General features: G+C 37.8%; 1 protein-coding gene and 1 pseudogene across 1 annotated transcript in view; both read left to right on the forward strand.

Moving 5' to 3' along the window:
* CTNNA3 (catenin alpha 3) overlaps positions 1 to 19,875 on the forward strand; it is a 1,739,301-nt gene that overhangs the window by 401,965 nt on the left and 1,317,461 nt on the right. The window lies entirely within an intron of this gene.
* On the forward strand, positions 2,885 to 4,011 carry LOC128581349 (sideroflexin-2-like; annotated as a pseudogene).

Below are 19,875 nucleotides of genomic sequence, written 5' to 3' on the forward strand. Positions count from 1 at the left end.
TTTCTGTCTTCCCTTTATTTTAGTTATTTATTTATTTTTTGAAGTTTTTGGCTGGGGCTGGGTTTGAACTCACCACCTCCGGTATATGGGGCCAGTGTCCTACTCCTTGAGCCACAGGCACTGCCCTCTTCTCTTTATTTTTAATCACTCTATTAAGATGCAATCCACATACTGTTGACATTCTCCCATTTGAAGTATACAATTCAATTAGTATGGTCACAGAATCATGCAATAATCAATATACAATCTAATTTTAGAAGATTTTCATTACCCCCAAAGAAATCCTGTACTAGCTAATTAGTCACTCTTACCTCCTCCCCGCCAGGCAACCACTCATCTACTTCATGTCTTTACAGATTTGCCTATCCTAGACATATAAACTGAATTGTACGGTGTGATCTTCTGTGATTGGTTTCTTTGACTTACCACAATCATTTCAAGATTCATCTATGTTGTAGCACGTACCCATATTTCCATTCCCTTCATTGACAAATACTGCATTGTATGTATCTACTTCATTTTGCTCCTCTGTTCATCAGTTAGTGGACATTGAGGTTGTTTCCACTTTGGGGGTATCATAAATAATGCTGCTATAAACACTCATGTAGCATGAGTTTTTGTGTGGACATACGTTTTCAATTCTCTTGAAAACATACCCAAGGAAAACAGTTGCTGGGTCATATGGTGACTACATATGACTAACATTTTGAAAAACTGCTGGGCTATTTTCCCAAGTGATTGCATGATTGTACACTTGCACTAGAAATGAGTGAAAGTTCTAATTTCTCCACAACCTCAGCAAGTGTTTTTCTCCATCTTTTTGGTTATAGCCATCCTCATGGGTAGGAAGTGGTATCTCACTGTGGCTTTATTTTCATTTCTCTGATGGCTATGGATGTTCTTCATCTGTTATGTGCCTGTGGTCTGTCTATATCTGTGGGTTCTCCATCTGCACATTCAACTAACCATGGACTGAAAATACAATTGTTCCTCCACATACATGGGGGATTGCTTTCAGGACCCCCAAGTGCACCTAAATACTCAAATTCTGCAGTTGGGCCTGTTGAACTTGTATACACACAAAGTTGGCCTTCTGTATATATGAGTTTCTCATCCTGCTAATACTGTAGTTTCCATCTGTGTTTGGTTAAAATATTTACATAGAAGTGAACCCACACAGTTCAAACCCATGTTTTCAAAGGTCAATTGTATTTAAAAAAAAGACCAATGTAAACATAAAAAATACAAATGAAAAACAATATAGTATAACAACTATGATAGAAACTCCATAGGTTGACCACCCTTGGGACTGCAACACACTGGTCAAAATATGAAGGTGGTGAACAAAAGGAACTAGGCTTACTGTACTGATATGTACGTGTAGTACATGTCTAGTCTATGAAAATTAGGTAAATTCAAGGATGTGGTCAATATAGGCAGGTCAACTATGGATGTTCTACCTTATTTATATACAGGTCCTCAAATAAAGCAGTTTTGTTCTACACTGATGCACTGCTGGGGCCACTGTGTCTGTGGAGTTTGCATATTCTACCCACATCTCTGAGGGGCTACTCTGGGAATCTGATTTTCTAAAGTCCCAGAAAATTGGAAGAATGGGACACAAAAGGTCAGCACTGAGAAAGAGTTGCTTGGGTGTAACTACTGAAATTCATTCTTGTATCCTTTCTTTGTTCAAAAAAGCAAGAGAACTGAGCAAAGAAGAGGTATTTGTCGCATATGTGAAGATGAATGCATTAATTGTTGAGACTAAACTGTCCCAGTATAAGCATGTGTGTGTCTGTGTGTGTTTATGAGTACATGCTGCCTGCAATGGAATCAGTGCAAGTTCTAATTTCCGGAATGGCGCTCGGTCAGGGTTTGTTCTTGCTTTGTGCCACCCTGAACTATAATAAATGTAAATAATTATTTTACTTGATTTTATTTATCTTTCTTAAATGTGATATTCATTTGAATATTTGATATTAGAAGTGTTTTATTCTTCATTTATAAGTTTTGTAATTTTTTTAACCAGAAGCATGCCATAGGAGCTTAACTCTTGGCTGAATCAATTAACCTATGGTAAAATTTGTTTTGTGTATGTTTTGCTTAAATTTACAGTTTCCAAGAACCTATCAGTGATGTTAAGCAAAGATTTACTGTAATTTAAATTATATGGGAGGATGTGTGTGAGTTATATGCAAATACCACTCCATTTTGTAAATAAAGAGGTCTTGAGCATCAATTCATGTCGGTCCTAGAACCAACCCCTACAGTTGCTAAGAAGACTGTATTGTTTTTAAAGCAAATGTCTATTTAGAATCTTTGCCCACTTTTACAATGAGGTATTTGTCCTTTTATTATTGAGTTTTTATGGTTCTTTATACTCTAGATATATGACCCTTATCACATAGATGATTGCAGAAATTCTTATCATTTTGCAGATGGTCTTTTTGCTTTCTTGATGGTATCCTTTGATATGCAGGTTTTTAGTTTCCATAAAGTTCAATTTATCTATTTGTTCTTTTCTCATATCTAATAAATTGCTGTCTATTCCAAGGTCATAAAGATTTATGACTACGTTTTCTTCTAAGTGCTTCATAATTTTAGCTTGTACATTAAGGTCTATGATCCATTTTCAATTAATTTTTGTATATGATATGACGTAGGGGTCCAACTTCTTTCTTTTGCACATAAATATCCAGTTGTCACAGCACCATTTGTTGAAAAGACTATTCTTTCTTCATTGAGTTGTCTTGGCATCTCATTGTAAATAAATTGACCATGAGGGGGGCAGTCCCCAGGTCCCAGCGGTTCGGGGCAATCAGGCCTGACTTCCAATGCTGGCAGCGTCTCCTGGCAGTTGTCTTAGTGTATTCCTCCCAGGACCAGTCCACAGTTGTGTGTGACAGCAAAGATGGAGGCTGACATGTCTAGCTTTAACATTGATGCCTCCTATTGGAACCAGTGCACTTTCCTGGGTTGAGTGAAATACTTCTTCAACATCACAGACCCCCATACGGTGTTTGTACCAGAACAGGAGCTGGACTGGGCCAAGGCAATGGTTGAGAAGAGCAGGATGGGAGTTGTGCCCCCAGGCACCCACGTGGAACAGCTACTGTATGCCAAGAAGCTGTATGACTCAGTCTTCCACCCTGACACTGGGGAGAAAATGAATGTCATTGGGCGCATGTCCTTCCAGGTCCCTGGGGGCATGATCATCACAGGCTTCATGTTCCAGTTTTACAGGACAATGCTGGCAGTGATTTTCTGGCAGTGGGTGAACCAGTCCTTTAATGCCTTAGTCAACTACACCAACAGGAATGCGGCCTCCCCCACATCACTCAGGCAGATGGCCCTTTCCTACTTCATGGCCACAACCACTGCTGTGGCTGTGGCTGTGGGCATGAACATGTTGACAAAGAGAGCTCCACCCCTGGTGGGCCGCTGGGTGCCCTTTGCTGCTGTGGCTGCAGCTAACTGTGTCAACATCCCAATGATGTGACAGTAGGAACTCATCTGTGTGAAGGACAGGAATCACAATGAGTTTGGTCATTCCCAGAGAGCTGCGGCTATAGGCATCACCCAAGTGATTATATCTCTAATCACCATGGCAGCTCCTGGCATGATCTTACTGCCAGTAATCATGGAGAGGCTGGAGAAGCTGGCCTTCATGCAGAAAGTCAAGGTCCTACACGCCCCATTGCAGGTCATGCTGTCTGGTGCTTTCTCATCTTCATGGTGCCAGTGACATGTGGGCTCTTCCCACAGAGACGTGAATTGTCAGTTTCCTACCTGGAACCAGAGCTCCAAGATACTATCAAGGCCAACTATGGAGAATCTGTGCCTTATGTCTACTTCAACAAGGGTCTCTAAGTGCGCCACCCCAGAAAGGACCAGTCGATGCCATATTCATCAACTTTTCTATAGCTGCTGTGCACACTTGTGCCCTCATTCCTCTTTGCCAACAAGGCCTGAAGGCCAGGGTGAATTGGGGAGAGGAGTGGGAGGAGGCCTCATTCTTTCACCCAGGTACCTGGTTTGTTTACTGGACTCCAGGGGATAAAAATGAAAAAAGGGAGCAAAACTCAAAGATTTCTATCTGCCTATTCCTTAACCCCTGTCTGAGACCAGATTCTGAGGCCCTCTTCAGGGAGAAGTTGCTGGTAAACTGGGAGAGACACTCATATAAATCATCTGGAAAAATTAGGAAATATTTAGGATCTTGATTCTGCCCAGGTTTGGGGATGAAGAGAAGCTTGTTCTGGTCTTCCCTCTTTTCTCCCTTCTCTGCTAAGCTATGGACCTTTTACCCATGCAGTTCTAGCCTATCTCAGGGAGAGAAGGGGGGAAGGTGCCTGTGTCTCCTTGGGGCTCATCTCCACCTTTCCCCACCCTCCTCATTGCACTCTGGCCAGACGGCTTCTCTGGGAGTGCTGCTAAACTTATCAGACACCCAGGAGTTGTCAGTGCTAAAAAAAAAAAAAAAAGGACACTGCGAGGCAGCAGAGTTACGTGGTCCTTCTAATCATGTCTGAATCTATTCTTGAGATCTTCCGTATAATAGTAGAAGTTCTCTTCCCTACTACCTCATATTTTTGTTTTACAAGATGAATCCACTATCTGTGAGTGAAGAGGATCTATGTAGGCATTAACCACACATTTTAAAGGGTACCTTTTGCTGGCCGCCTCCTTTCCTCAGTTCATTAGGTTAAACACCGAAGACTGGTATATACTGAATAGGAAAGGGAAGTTTTATTTGGACCCTTATTAGAGGAAATCAACCAAAGAGAGCCATAAAGGATACTTAGCACAGTACAGCCAGCGCACTTCCCTTCCCCAGCTTGACTGCCCAAAGTGCTTTCTCAAACTCTTTGCAGGACTGTTGTGGTTTATCTGGGATCAATGCATATCACTTTTGTCTGGTAGGATTTGCTGGCCCTGTTCAAAAGATATCAATGTGAATTGAATATATCATAAGAGCACAAAAGAACTGTCTACAAACTATGTTAATAAAGCCTGGATGGAAAGTAGGAAAAAAATAATAAATTGACCATAAATTTAAAAGTTTGTTTTTGAACTCTAAATTCTATTCCAATGATCTATATGTCTGTCTTTATGCCTATAACACACTGTCTTGTAGTTTTGTAGTAAATTTTGACACTGGAAGGTTCGCTTTAAAAGTTTTTTATTTTTAATTATTATGGATATATAATAGTTGTATATATGTAAGAGACACATGGGATGTTTTGATACAAGTGCGCAGAGTATAAAAATAAAATCAAGAGAAGTCCTTTGTTCTTTCTTCAAGATTATTTTGGCTACTCTGGGTCCCTTGCATTTTCATTAGATCATCTTGTCAACTTTTGAAAAGACACAGCTGGAATTTTGGTTGCAATTGCATTAAATTTATGGTTTAATTTGGGGAATATTGCCATCTAAAAGTATTAAGTCTGCCAATCCATATGTGGAATGTCATTTTTTTGTCTTATCTAATTTTTTTCAATAAGGTTTTGTAGGTTTCAGTGTCCTTGTCTTGCACTTCTTTTGTTAAGTTTATGACTAAGCATTTTATTTTTCGATGCTTTTTAAGTGGAATTATTTTCTTAATTTGTTTGAGATTGTTCACTGTAAGTGCCTAAATATACAATTGATTTTTGCATATTGATCTTGCATCCTGCAACCTTGTCATTATTGTTTATTAGCTCCACTTTGAGGGGAGAGGTGCATTCCATAGAATTATCTTTCTTTCTTTCTTTTTTTTTTTTTGTAGTTTTTGGCCGGGGCTGGGTTTGAACCCACCACCTCTGGCATATGGGGCCGGCACCCTACTCCTTTGAGCCACAGGTGCTTAAGGTTATGACATCTGCAAAAGAGATATAGTTTTACTTCTTCCTTTCCAATACGGGTGGAAATTACTTTAATTAATCACTTCTCTTTCTTAAGTTATTTTTACTAGAATTTCTAGTAGAATGCTGAATAAAAGCAGTGAATGGGGAAATACTTATCTTAAGGAGAAAAGCATTTGGTCTTTCACTACTAAGTAAAATCTTAACTATGGTTGAAGATTTTTTCCTTTTACTGAAATTGACTCTCTCTGTGAATGTGTTCTGTACACATCCAAACAGTGAATAGCAGTGGGAATGAAAGTACAACTCACATTGAGATAGTATTAACTGGAGAATCTAGAGGTACATAGCTAGACAACTGAAAAAATGGCAAGGTACTGTCATGGTCCTGGGGCACCATGCTTTTAAAAGAGATGAGATTAAAGAGTGCTTGGTCTTCCTAGAAAGTTTTCCCTCTGTTTAATATACAAATAGTTGTAGTCCATTATCTTATCTTTTACAGATCTGTGTCTCATATCATTAAGTGGCCTATGAATTTGGGTAATGCTTGACATTTAGTGTGCACTGTAGTAACTCTGAATCATTTATATGGCAATAATTTTTCTTGGGCTTGAATAATTATTGCTGCAAATTTATAAGATATTCAGTGATGTTTAACATCAAAGGTAGGCTTGTGCTTAACTATGAGAGCTTCTGTGAAATGCTTAGTCATAAAGTCATCTTGATGACAATAAAGAAACCAAAGGGTTATTGCTAACTCTGGTATGTGATATAAAATGAATTTTTGAATGGTTTATTTCTACATTAGAGGCAAACACCAACCTTCTGAGGTTGTCCACATTCCAGTATCTTGCATCTGTTACATTTATGATACAAGCAAGAGAGAGGGGAAAAAGAGTTTTAGTCATCTGCTGATTCCATTTGGTGTTAAACACATGCTTCTCTCTAGAGTACAAGAATGCTAATTTATTTTGTGTACCCGGGTAGATTGAAGCCATTCCTAGAGACATGTGTATTTAAGTTGGCAAAAACCTAAGCAATGAATCCTTTGTTTATAGATGATTCATGTTCTGCATAAAATTCTTGAATAAGGCAAAAATCTTTGTTCATTAAAAAATCAGGATTTTAAATACAACTTGTCTTTTAATTGGCAGGTATACAGAATTAACCTTTCAACCATAGACATTATGTTTTGGGTTCAGAAACCTTCTGTATGAATTCTGGCAAGCCTGAAAAATGACCTAAATGAAACACACAACCAAATGCTAAGATATGCAAGTGAATTTATTCTAAGACTTGTCTCTAGAATGAGAGGTAAGAGGGAGCAGGAAGTTTGTACTATTTTGGTGCCCTTTATCTGTCTTCTCTGGTATAGCTAAATAATCCTCTGGTATTTTTCCCCCTTATTATAGGATAATTTTTTGTATGTGTGATCAGTACGATGGTTCAAGTTGATTGCAATTTGAAAAGACTTAATTTGGGTTTGTTACTGTCCACTTAGCCTAGTCAGCAACAGGGAGGTAAACACCACAGTCGGAATGATTTGAAAAGGGAAGACTGAGGCTCCCTTAGGCCTTCAGCATGGCCCATCTTTATTCACTTTCTTATACATCCAAATTCATCAGATAAAAATAACCAAAAGTAAAGAACAAATGGAATAATTGAAAACTGCCATACAAATTCCTCCTCAGCATAAATGTTACAAAGCACATTCACATCATTTCTAATTCTGGGACGTTTTACTTAAAGATAAACCTCAAGGATGCTAGGCTGTCTGTTCTGTTTGCCCATTTCTCTCAAAGATTAAATGAAACTTTTTGTGTAACTTGAAGTTAGGGAATGCAGTGTAACAGCCCAGCCCCAGGCAGGTGCTTAGTTTTCAGCTGTGACTTGGCTGGTGCCCTCTGGGATTCCTTTCTCAAGGCGTAATCACCTGCTGTGATTAGCAAGGCCATTTTAGCAAGCAGGGAGGAATTAACCCCCGAGTCTCACTTCTACTGAGAATAGAATTTTGCCTTCTCAGGGCCTCGTACCTCAAGGAGCACATATGAGACTGAGTAACTGTTCTGGGGTGCAGTGGGGACCGTGCCCCTTCATGGGTTGCTGTTCATTTATTTATGAAGTGAATAAATATTTATCTGGCACATCTTATGTACCTTCATGGAGCTTGCATTCCACTGGAAAAGACAGAAAAAAACCCTGATAAATAACTATATCATATATTGGTGATAAATCCATAGTAAGAAGAAAATAAAGCTAGGAAAAGGGATATGGCATACTGAGGTTGGAATTGTTGGTTGAACTTTTAGATGGGGTGACCAGAAGAGATACCACTGAAAAGTTGATTTTTGATGAAAGACTTAAACAAAGTGATGGAGTGAGCCAGTTATGGATCTGGAAGAGCAGCCAACAGTAGGAGCATCTAATGTAGGGGCATATCAAATGTGTGATATCTTTACCTATATTCTTCTTATGGTCTTGTTTTCTACTGAGGAATATGTTAGAAATCAGGTGCTTTTTAGAACAGCCTGAGACTAACAGTAGTAACCTCTGATGACATACTTTCATATAAGTTCTAAAAACTGACATCATTTTTTTTAAAAGAGAACACTTTTAAGAATAGTTCTCAAGAAATATAGTTAGCATAATTGGGAACAATTCAACAAGAATATTTCCATTCTTAATTTTTTGCAGTTGTGGTTTCCTTTTTCCAAAATTAACACTTTTATTTTATAGAAAAGTAAATTATTTTATGGAAGTGACCCTCAATGTGGTAAGAGGTGTTATTAAGTCACTGGTTGCTCTGTGCTAGTTTCTATTCAAGGCACAGAGGATGAAAGAATGTGCCTCAATAGGAACACGTAATTTGCTGATAGACACCAATGTGTCAACAAGTAACTACAGCAAAAGGTAATGGTTTGACATGTACTGGGTTAGTGCGGTGTCAAGGGAACCCATGGTGAAATATGTGTGTGATGAAACGTGAGAATCCAGGAGGTTCAGGATAAATGGACGTTTACCAGGAGGTGCAAAGTGAGACAGGAACATTACTCGTGCAAAGGCATCTGGAGAAGGAACCTCATGTGATTCTATGTGGCTGGAGAAAAGGATGAACGTGAGGGAAGTGGTAGAAAGTAAGGCAAGAGAGAGAAGCTTGAGTCAGGTCACGATTATATATAATAATAGGAGCTTTGTGATGTGTCGATTAACTGTTACTAGAAGATTTTAAGTTGAAGAGCAGTGATCAGATTGGAATTTGAAAGAGTCTCCTCTGATGGTAAAGCGTCTCCTCAGAGAAAAGATTTTTTTTTTTTTTTTTGTATTGTTGGGGATTCATTGAGGGTACAATAAGCCAGGTTACACTGATTGCGTTTGTTAGGTAAAGTCCCTCTTGCAATCATGTCTTGCCCCGAGAAGTGTGGCACACACCAAGGCCCCACCCCCTCCCTCCTTCTCTCTCTCTGCTTTTCCTTTCCCCACCCCCACTGTGACCTTAATTGTCATTAATTGTCCTCATGTCAAAATTGAGTACATAGGATTCACGCTTCTCCATTCTTGTGATGCTTTACTAAGAATAATGTCTTCCACTTCCAGCCAGGTTAATACGAAGGATGTGATTTTATTAGTCAATGAATTCTGCCTCATTATTTCTCTAGTCTCTTCTCTTCTCTGTGTTTACATGCACTCCTTTAGTTTCATCCCTAATTGTTTTTCCTCTAGACTATTGCCACTGGTGAGGACAAGAACAAGGTCAGAAATATTTACTGAGTAGAGTAACCAGTCTTACATAAAGGTGGGAATGAGGAGATGGAAAGTCAAAAATACTGCTTAAGCTTCTTGATGAGCAGCTAGGTACGAGGGCCATTCAGTCCAAGAATATTGGAGGAAAACATAGTTGGGTGGGAGTGTAAGAAAAATAGCAGATTCAATTTTAGACGTGTTTATGCATCTGGAGCTTAGAAGAGAGGTAAATACCTTCAGTTCTTTCATTTTTATTTATTTATTTTGAGGCAGAGTCTCACTTTGTCAACTTCACTAGAGTGTGGTATTGTCATAGCTCACAGCAACCACAAACTCTTGGGCTCAAGCAATTCTCTTGCCTCAGCCTCTCAAGCAGCTGGGACTCCAGGCACCCGCCACAACACCTGGCTATTTTGGAGAGAGGGTCTTGCTCTTGCTCAGGCTGGTCTCTTTCTTTCCTTCCTTCCTTCCCTCCGTCCCTCCCTCCCTCCTTTCTTTCTTTCTTTCTCTCTGTTTGGGATTCATTGAGGTAAAAGAATTAGGTTACACTGATGGCATTTGTTAGGTAAAGTCCCTCTTATAATTGTGTCCTGCCCCCAAGAGGTGTGCTGTACACTGTGACCCCTAACCCTCTCCCTCCTCCCCTCTTCCCGCTCCCTCATTCCCTTACCCCCACCATGTATTAGCTTATCTACTGCCTTTCTATTAGAATTGAGTCCATTGGATTTTTGCTTCTCCATTCTTGTGATGCTTTCCTAAGAAGAACATGTTCCACCTGCATCCACGTTAATACAAAAGATGTAAAGTCTCCATCTCTTTTAATGGCTGAATATTATTCCATGGTATACATAGACCACAGCTTGTTAATCCATTCCTGGGTTGGTGGGTATTTAGATTGTTTCCACATTTTGGCAATTGTAAATTTCCTGTGATAAATAGTCTAGTGCAAATGTTCTTATGATAAAATGATTTATTTTTCTTCTGGGTAGATGCCCAGTAATGGGATTGCAGGATCAAATGGGAGGTCTAGTTTGAGTTCTTTGAGGGTTCTCCATTCTTTCTTCCAAAACGGTTGTAGTAGTTTGCAGTCCCACCAGCAGTGTAAAAGTGTTCCCTCTCTCCACATCCATGTCAACATCTGCAGCTTAGGGACTTTGTGATGTGGGCTATTCTTACTGGTGTTAGGTGATATGTCAGGGTGGTTTTGATTTGCATTTCTCTGATGATTAGGGACGATGAGCATTTTTTCCTATGTTTGTTAGCCATTCGTCTGTCTTTAGAGAAGGTTGTATTCATGTCTCATGCCCAGTAATATATAGGACAGGAGGGTCTTGAACTCCTGCGATCAGGCCAACCCACCCACCTTGGCCTCCCCGAGTGCTGGAATTACAGGAGTGATCCACCACGTCCAGCCATACCTTCCAATTTAAATTTAGCATTTACGAAAACAGGGAAGCAACATTTTAAGGAGGGAATGTAGCTAGCTGGTAGTTTGTTGTATAGGTTAATTAAGAAAATGTTGGAAAGTGTTTTGCATTAAGTCATCTAACCTTATTAATACCCTAAATGGTAGAAATTATTACTCCCATTTGGTTGCTGAGGTAAGGTTAACTATTCTACTTGAAGTCTCTTGCTATTTGCTATTGCAGTGTTTTTTGCACAGGGATTCTAACCTCAGAGCTCATGTGATCTCCATCATAATGAGGCAGACTTCTTGCCTTGGAGCTGCTCAACATTCACTGCTCTTGGCTTACTTGTTGTAGGCTCATCAGACCCAGGGACTTGCATTATCTACTTTCCAATGTCTTCCAAGGTCAGGTGCACATGTTGCATGAATATAAAGCATGTAGGCTGCATTAATAAGGTTCATACAAACATCTGTGCAAGTACTTTACAGCAGAGATGAGGGATTCTTTTGGTTTGGCCAATTGGATTTGAATGTTTTTTAAATGGGGACCAACACTCTGTACTGTCCTGGGGCCTCACCACTCCTTATTGACTTCATCTGGCTTCTCCATGCTTCCTGCTTAGAATAAACATCTGAGTTTATAGTCTTAGCTTTAAAATCACACCTTATAGCAGATGTTTCCATCTTGCTGAATTAAACTAAAAAGCAAAACAATTCTTTTCTCTGGGAAAAGAGGCCAGTAATGATATCATTACTAAGATGCCATATTTAGAATTTTTCCTTTATCAAAGGTAGGTTGAAATATTCAAGATGGTACTTATTAATTTCATTCTTCTTCCAAGTATCTCAATGTATATTTTTGAGCACTCTAAACAGCTCTATGGACCACATTTTAATTTTCAGTCTTGCAGTTCTGGCTTGGGTTTTGTTCTGAAACTGAATTACAGAATGTGTTCCTAATCTGAGTTGTATTTATTATGGCAATTTTTTTTCAGGAAGATGTGCCTGAAATATATATTCCCTGTTTGATCATCAAAGAAAGGCAGAGTTAAAGGGAATTATTTTTATAGACTTTGGGAACAGATGATGAGGCTACTGACAACAAACAGAAATAATGTTGAGTGGAAAGACTGTTGAGACAGGAGCCAGTCTTGGACCCCATTCATAGTAGGCTCATTAAATGAGAAAGTGGTTAGAGAGTATTTGAGTATGGGAATAAATGTAGTTGCTCAGTAAATGCTGGCTTTCTTAAACACAATCACCATCACCGCTTTCTATTAATCTGTGTGCACCTTCGGGTGAATGTTCATTTATTTTTTTGACAACTAGGGATAATAACACTTTTTCTATTTCCTCATAGGATTCTTTGTGAAAGAATGACTGGAAATGTGTTCAACAAAATAAACTAGGACACAAATGTAAGGAATTATTAGCTAGAAAGTTGCATCCTCATCCCTGGGCTTGCATCCTATTTTAAACTAAAATAGGGTCTCTCTGTTTGTTCTCTGAGATGCACCAGAGTATTCAGAAAATGAAAGGTCTGTTTCTTACAAGTAAATCATGGAAGCTAAATAGGAAGGAATGATAAGGATAACAAAATTTATTGATCTGTGACTAGGTTTTAAAATTTAGTTTTCTTCTTAGAGTTATTAATGTATGCACTAGAGGGAAATTTTTGGATATTTGAAACTTCTTGTTAGATTAAATGATGAAACACACACAAATTGGAAGGGAAGCATGAAATATGGTAACTGGTGCTTGCGAAAGTAGTTCATTATTTTTCTGTTTATTCCTTTTACTTCTTCTTTTTTTTTTTTTTTTTTGTAGAGACAGAGTTTCACTTTATTGCCCTCGGTAGAGTGCCGTGGCCTCACACAGCTCACAGCAACCTCCAACTCCTGGGCTTAGGCAATTCTCCTGCCTCAGCCTCCCGAGTAGCTGGGACTACAGGCACCCACCACAACGCCCAGCTATTTTTTGATTGCAGTTTAGCCGGGGCCGGGTTTGAACCCGCCACCCTTGGTATATGGGGCCGGCGCCCTACTCACTGAGCCACAGGCGCCGCCCTCCTTTTACTTAATCATATGGCAGATGGCTTCAGATAGAATTTATTTTTGAGATATAAATTCTAGACAAACAATAGACTAATACAATACATGTTGTATTTGCTTAAAGTAGATAGAAAATGAATGGTGCATTGTGGATCACTCCCATAGTTCTCTTTCTCTCTTTACACACACACACATATTGTATATGTGTACACACACATATACCTGTTTTCTTGACTGATACAGTAGTCTACATTAGAGTTAAGTAATAATACTTTTCTTGGAGGTTTCTTTGGAGTTGTTAACATTTGCCTTGGTCTATTTCAGTTACCCAAGGTATGCATTCATGGCCCAAAATGCACACCGTGGCAGAGAACATAATACTATTCTTAGTTTCATATTTGAACTTGAAGAATTCTTTTATTTTCCTTTTTATTGAATTTGTACTATTCATATGAAATTGAAAATGAGACATTAGGATAGAAAAGCCGTGAAGTCTTCTCTGTGCTACTTAGTAGTGTTTTGATTGTAAAATCTTGCATTTTTTAAATAAGTCTCTATTTTTTTCTCAAAACTTATTTTTTTACTTGAAGCCTGCTTTTGTTTCATCGTCTTATGTCCCTCAGCTCAGTTGAGGATGAGCATTCCATTTCCTAATTTATATTTGGACAAACATTTAAATTAGCAAATGTTTTTACTATTTTGTTTGTTGATAGAACATGAAGCTGCCCAGTGACCAATGAAGCAGTTAACATGCACCATCTTGGCAGAGGGACCACTAGGGATAGATGCCAAGCAAGAATGGAATCCAAATGGCAAAATATATTTGGGCTTTTCTGCCGCATATCTTACTCTTAAAAACCAAAACTGCTCTTTATAAGCTCCCTTTCTTTCCTCTACCAGGAATGGTTTTATCAGCTTTAGAAATTTCACTTAAACACCTAGAAGAGAATTCAATAATTTGCATGTGCTTCTGCTTTGTTGAGCAGAATATCTGCTTAGCTATTCCACGTGGGCAGGGTTGTTAGGAAGTTTTCTCTGATTCTCTGAAATGCAGGTTTCTCCAAGAGCATATGGAATCAATTGCTGTGAAAATCGTTTAGCTTTGCTTTTTCTGGTGGCCAGGCTATGGGAGCTTTCTTTTCTTGTTTTTAGTTTTCAACCATTTAGAATTTTTCCTTTGCTTTTTTTTCCTAAAAAATACTTTCGAAGTGGATAGAAGATTCTTGCAGATGGACTGCATATCCAATTATTTTCTCATCCTTTCTTTAATAACATGGAAAATAATGGTACCATGACAGGACCATATCTTGTACCACTGTCCTTTGCCATGAAAAGTCACATGCCATGGATATTTTCTTGCCTTTACTCACATTTTGTTTTCTTTGATTTTACATAAACTTAAAAAAAATTAAAGTATAGCATACATTTGGAAAAGTACATATCTCAGAAGTGTATAATTCAATCAGTTTTTCTAAATGAAACACATCCATGTAACCAGCATTCAGAACAAGAAACAGAAAATTACCAGAATTCAAAAAAAAATTTTACCCCTTGCCAGTCTCTAATCATCCCTCGAAAATAACAACTATTCTGATTTCTAACACCACAGACAGTTTGACTTGAGTTTGACCTTTATATAAATGAAATCAAACAAGGTGAACATTTTTGTGTCTGGAATTTTTCATTCCATATTTCATGGAGTTGCATGTATCTAGACTTTGTTCATTTTCATTACTTTGGGTTGTTTCCAATGTGGGCCTATTATAGATAGTGCTGCTGTGAATATTTCTGGATATGTCTTTTGATGACTTTACCACATATAAACACAGGTATGTATCCTCTCCTAGGAGTAGAATAGCTGGATAATGCGATATCCATATCTTCAGTTTTAGTAGATACTATCAAATAGTTTTCCAAAGTAGTTGTACCAGTGGCTTAGCTAACATTTAATGTTTTGCTCTTTAGCTTTCTTTGGAATTGTTATAAATTTGTCTATGCTCTTGGGATTAAAGTGTATTTCTTACAAATTTGATTTCTTGGAATAATCATATTTGAAGTTTCTATTCTTTGTTGAGGTACTTCTTCTGGCATATCTATTATTAGCTTGTCTTTTTGTTTCTTTAACAAAAATATATTAAACTCCTAACATGTGCCATATATTATTAGGTAATAGGATAGTAATCAAGTAAGCTATAGTGTTTGAATTCAAGGGAATTATAATGAGGCTGTGAAGACAGCAGTGCGAACAAATATTTTAATTTATTTTCCTCAAATTTGTAAAGTTAATTCTATGATCTAGTATTTCTAGATTTAGTATAGAGGTCCATTAACAAGTTGGCAAGTTCATTCATGAGTTCTAGATTTTTCATTGTGCTCTCAAGGTAAAGTTCCGTGCTTCAAGGTGAATAGACCTCATATTTTTAAGTGTACCCGATAACAGAAGTTATTCTCTCTTTTACAATTGCTAAATTTCAAAGAACCTTCTTTTGATATCTTTTCTTAAGGTATGATGACCACGATTATCTACAATGATTCAGGTTCTAACTGTGTGGGGTATGGGTGTGTAAGAGTGCAACTGTATGTGTGTGTTATGTTTTGGTTGTAAAAGAATTGTAATTAAAAAGTTTTGTATTTTCTGATGTCCTTCTTTGTGATTTAAGTGTATATTTTGCCTTTGGGGTTAGCATATGAAGTCACTGAGTTGATATTGTCAAGAAATAATTTATGATGACTCCAGGTTCTTCTTGTAACATTCATCCTGGGTTAAGTCTATGGAAGCTTCACACACACACCTGGCTTTCGCTCTCAACTATGACCTGGTAATTTACATATCTCTATTTCTGGCCCATACTATCCTCTGAATTCTAGTGTATTCACTAGAATACAGAAGAATACACTAAATACACAAATAAAGTGTATTTTCACTGGATCTTGTGCTGGCATCTTTCATTTGACAAATGACAGAAAGTATTTCACCTTTGTGTTAACACATTTCTTTTTCTGAATTCCCATTCTGGTTAAGAACATTGGTATGGACACAATTGCTGAAACAGTTCTTTAGACATTTATAAACACCTTCTCCTCTTCCCTCCCACCTAAAAATACAAAAGTCTTACCATTTTTACTTCTTAAATATTCCCTGGATCCTTCCTATTGTTGCCTGGCAATAGTGTGAAGGGACCCATTGTCTCTTGCCTGGACATGGATCATTACCTGGACTTCTTGACTAATTTTAGTCTCTCTAATCTATTCAAATGGGTGTTATCAAAGTAATCTTTAAAACATACACAGCTGAACTTACTGCATTCAGAGTTTTTAGCCTGGCGTGTGGGAAGTCTCTGGTCTACCTTTCCTGCTGGGTTCATCCCCATTTCTGCTCAGGTTCCGGGGATTTGTATTACCACTTGCAGTGGCCTGCACACTCCTTCTCTTGGCATGCTGTGGGTATTTGCACAAGCTGTTTTCTGTTTTTTATTAATTAATTTATTTTTGCTGATTTTGTTCTGCATTGTTCACAGGAATACTTGCTATCTACTGTTTAGGATTCACTTCCTCTGCTTGTGATTACTTGGATGAACCTGGGAACATCATGTTACGTGAAGTAAGCTAGCCACCGAGAAGCATGCCTTGTGCAGTCTCATTCATATGTGAAATCTGAGAAAAATAAAACTTGTAGAACTGGAGGCTTTTGAGGTGGTTGCCAGACTCTGGAGTGATGAGGAAATGGTGATATATTGGTCAAAGGGAAGAAACTCTCAATTATAAAATGAATGAGTTTGGGGGATATGTTGTACAGCATTATGACAATAATTAATAATACTATGTTGTTTACTTGAAATTTGCTGGAAGTGGATCTTAAATGTCCTCACAACACACACATGCACACACACACACATGCAACACAACACATTGTTATGTTGTGGTATACGTATTGATTACTTTGCTTGTAGCAATCATTTCGCAATGTATACATATATCAAAGCACCTTGAATATACATAAGTTTTATTTGTCAGTTATATCTCAACAAAGCCGAAAAAAATCACCTTCTGTGATGAATTTTCTTTAATCCTCTCAAGTGAAGGACTTTTCTCTGTGCTGTAACTATTTTACTTCCCATATACATTTGTTTATTTGCCTCCTCTTCTGATCTATGAGCTCTTTGGTTTCCATCATTTTACAAACTGCAGAGGCTCTGATCTGTAGCAGAGGCTCAATAATATTTGTTGAATGAATAGTTGAATTAATTAACTGATAGCTTAGAGCCCTCTTTTTTTTATATTGTGTGATCTTTAAAATCCCTAAATACATTTTGTTTTCTTGCCAGGGTTAAAACTCATATGTTACTTCTCTACCCACTTGCACAGACTTGTAAGGTCTTTTTTAATCCCATCTGTGTGTTTCTTCATCAGCTGGAAACATTTAATGTCTTCTTAACTTGGAAATCTCATGTGAGTTCTTTCTTCAGGAGCATTTAAAAAACAATATTAAATAAGAATCAGTTTTTGAAGAGCTGAACTCTTTATGCTTCTTTAGCCAAAGAAATCCCTAATTAACCTTACCATTTAATTTCTATTTTAACCTGTTTTAAAATTTTAGGGTAAATATGTGTAGATAACCTATGGACTTTTGAATCCATGATATCATCAATTAAAACAGTGTAGAACAACCACAGACACCTGTAACAACCTTTTGTTTTGGTGTTTTCACCATTTATCTATGTGCCTATTTACTGCATTAAATTCATCATGTGGGTTGTCCTTTGGGTGAATTGGTCTTGCCTTCTCAATTTCCCTTTCCTAACCTCTACAACCTGTCCTCTAAGTTATACTAATGAACGTAGAGCTCTGACACTGTGAGGAATGTGAAAATCACTATTTCTGGTATACAAAAATAGCACACCAACTTTGACAAATTTAAGGACTCAAATAGTTCCACATTCTTTCTGTGATTTTTTTCTGTTTTCCACATAGATTCCATTTCTGTTGTGCTATGTACTCAATTTTATAAGAGGGTTGGCAGTCGTATCATTAACCCATTTTTCCTGAAAGAGCAGATGACTTACCCAGCTCATGGTGCTAATGACAAAGCTGAAACTGGAACCCAAATTGGAAATATAAGGTGGGGGGAGGGGGTTGTAGCAAGCTAGGGAAACCAAAGAGCATCCTTTCTTTGGTAATTAGTGAGTGTGAACGATGGGTTGACAATTCTGTCCTCCCTACATTTTGTAAAGAAGTTAATTCCCCCCAAAGCCTGTATGAAGTAGCAGACAGCCTTTATTTTCAGATGGGAAGGAACTAAAAATACAGGAGCACAAGCTGTTTATTAACCTCAGGCAACATTATACTGAGATAACAGAGTCTCATGAGAAAAGCATAGGGTTTGTAGTAAGAAGACTTGGGTTTATACCTCAGCTCTCTTACCAATCTCTTAATCTCTTTACACTAAATTCCTATTTAGTTAAAGTGGGGTTGATAATACCAGCCTTATTCCCTTAAAAGGTGTTGTGATGATCAATAAGGTACTATTTCATATATAGAAACTATAAACTACATGATTTTATACAAATACAAGTCCTCTTTCTTGTATAGAAAATAAGGAAATCCTTTGTATGTAGGAAAAAGTATTACATAGTTGTTAGAATCAGGATTAGAGAGTCATGCTGACTTGGGTTACAGTACAAAAAATCACCAACATCTAGCTCTGCCACTTGGCTAAGGAACTTGGCCCATTGAAACCCCAGTTTTCTCATTTTAAAAATGGGTATAATGATATCTATCATGAGTTTTTATGAAGATTATGAATTACATCAACTATTGTAAATGTTCTTTGAGTTAGCTTTTTTTTTTAAAAAAATAAAATTTTTATTGGGGAATAATTTTAGATTTAAAGAAAAGCTTCAAAGATGGTACAGAGTTCCCATCTACCTTTTCTCTATCATTAATACTATATGTTAACATTTGACACACAATAAAATGAACATTGAAATTAACTATTAACTGTTAACTATTAATATTAACTATTTGGATTTCACCAGTTTTTCGGGGATATATTTTCCTGTTCCAGGATCTAGTTTGGGGAACCACATTGCACTTGGTTATGTCTCTTCTGTCTCCTCTTCTCTGTGATAGTTTATTCATCAATTGTTTTGTTTTTCGTGACCTTAATGATCCTGAAGAATATGACCCAGTTATCATGTCAGATGTTCTCCTGTCTGGTTTTGTTTGTTGTTTTTCTCATGATTCTCTGGGGTTGTGGATTTCTGGAGAGAAGCACAGAAGTAGCACAGAAGGTATAGGTGATACCGTGTGACATCACCTTTGATGTTAGCCTTTGTCATTTGACTAAGGTAGAGCTCTCTTCTCTCTGTGATGCGATATATTTTAATTTACTGCAAATCATCATCTCTGTGGAAATACCTTTTCCGACCACTTAAGTTAAAGCAGCATTTACCACTCAAGTCAATCTTTGTGACATTTTACTTTTGTGTTTTCTTCATAACAATTATTATTATCTGAAATTGCCTTGTACATTTGTTTACCTCGTTTATTGTTTGTGTTTGGGCCCTGACCTGGCCCATGGGTCAGTCGACAGTCGACAGCCCCTGGAGGAGGGGGTGAGAATGGGAAGGGGCAAGGGGCATGAAGAATGGAGACAAGACAGGAGTCTGATCAAGTCTCGTTTATTGCAAAATTCTTCCAGGGTATATAAGGGTAGGTGAAGGAGGAGGTTTACGTCACCAGGTATCCAAGCAACCTGGCCTTGGTGGAGATAAGTTCCAAATGGCAAGCTTCCAAGTTTCGCTCACGTGATTTACGAGAAGAGGCATGG

This window comes from Nycticebus coucang, chromosome 3 (genome assembly GCF_027406575.1).
Source record: "Nycticebus coucang isolate mNycCou1 chromosome 3, mNycCou1.pri, whole genome shotgun sequence".
In the NCBI taxonomy this organism is placed as follows: Eukaryota; Metazoa; Chordata; class Mammalia; order Primates; family Lorisidae; genus Nycticebus; species Nycticebus coucang.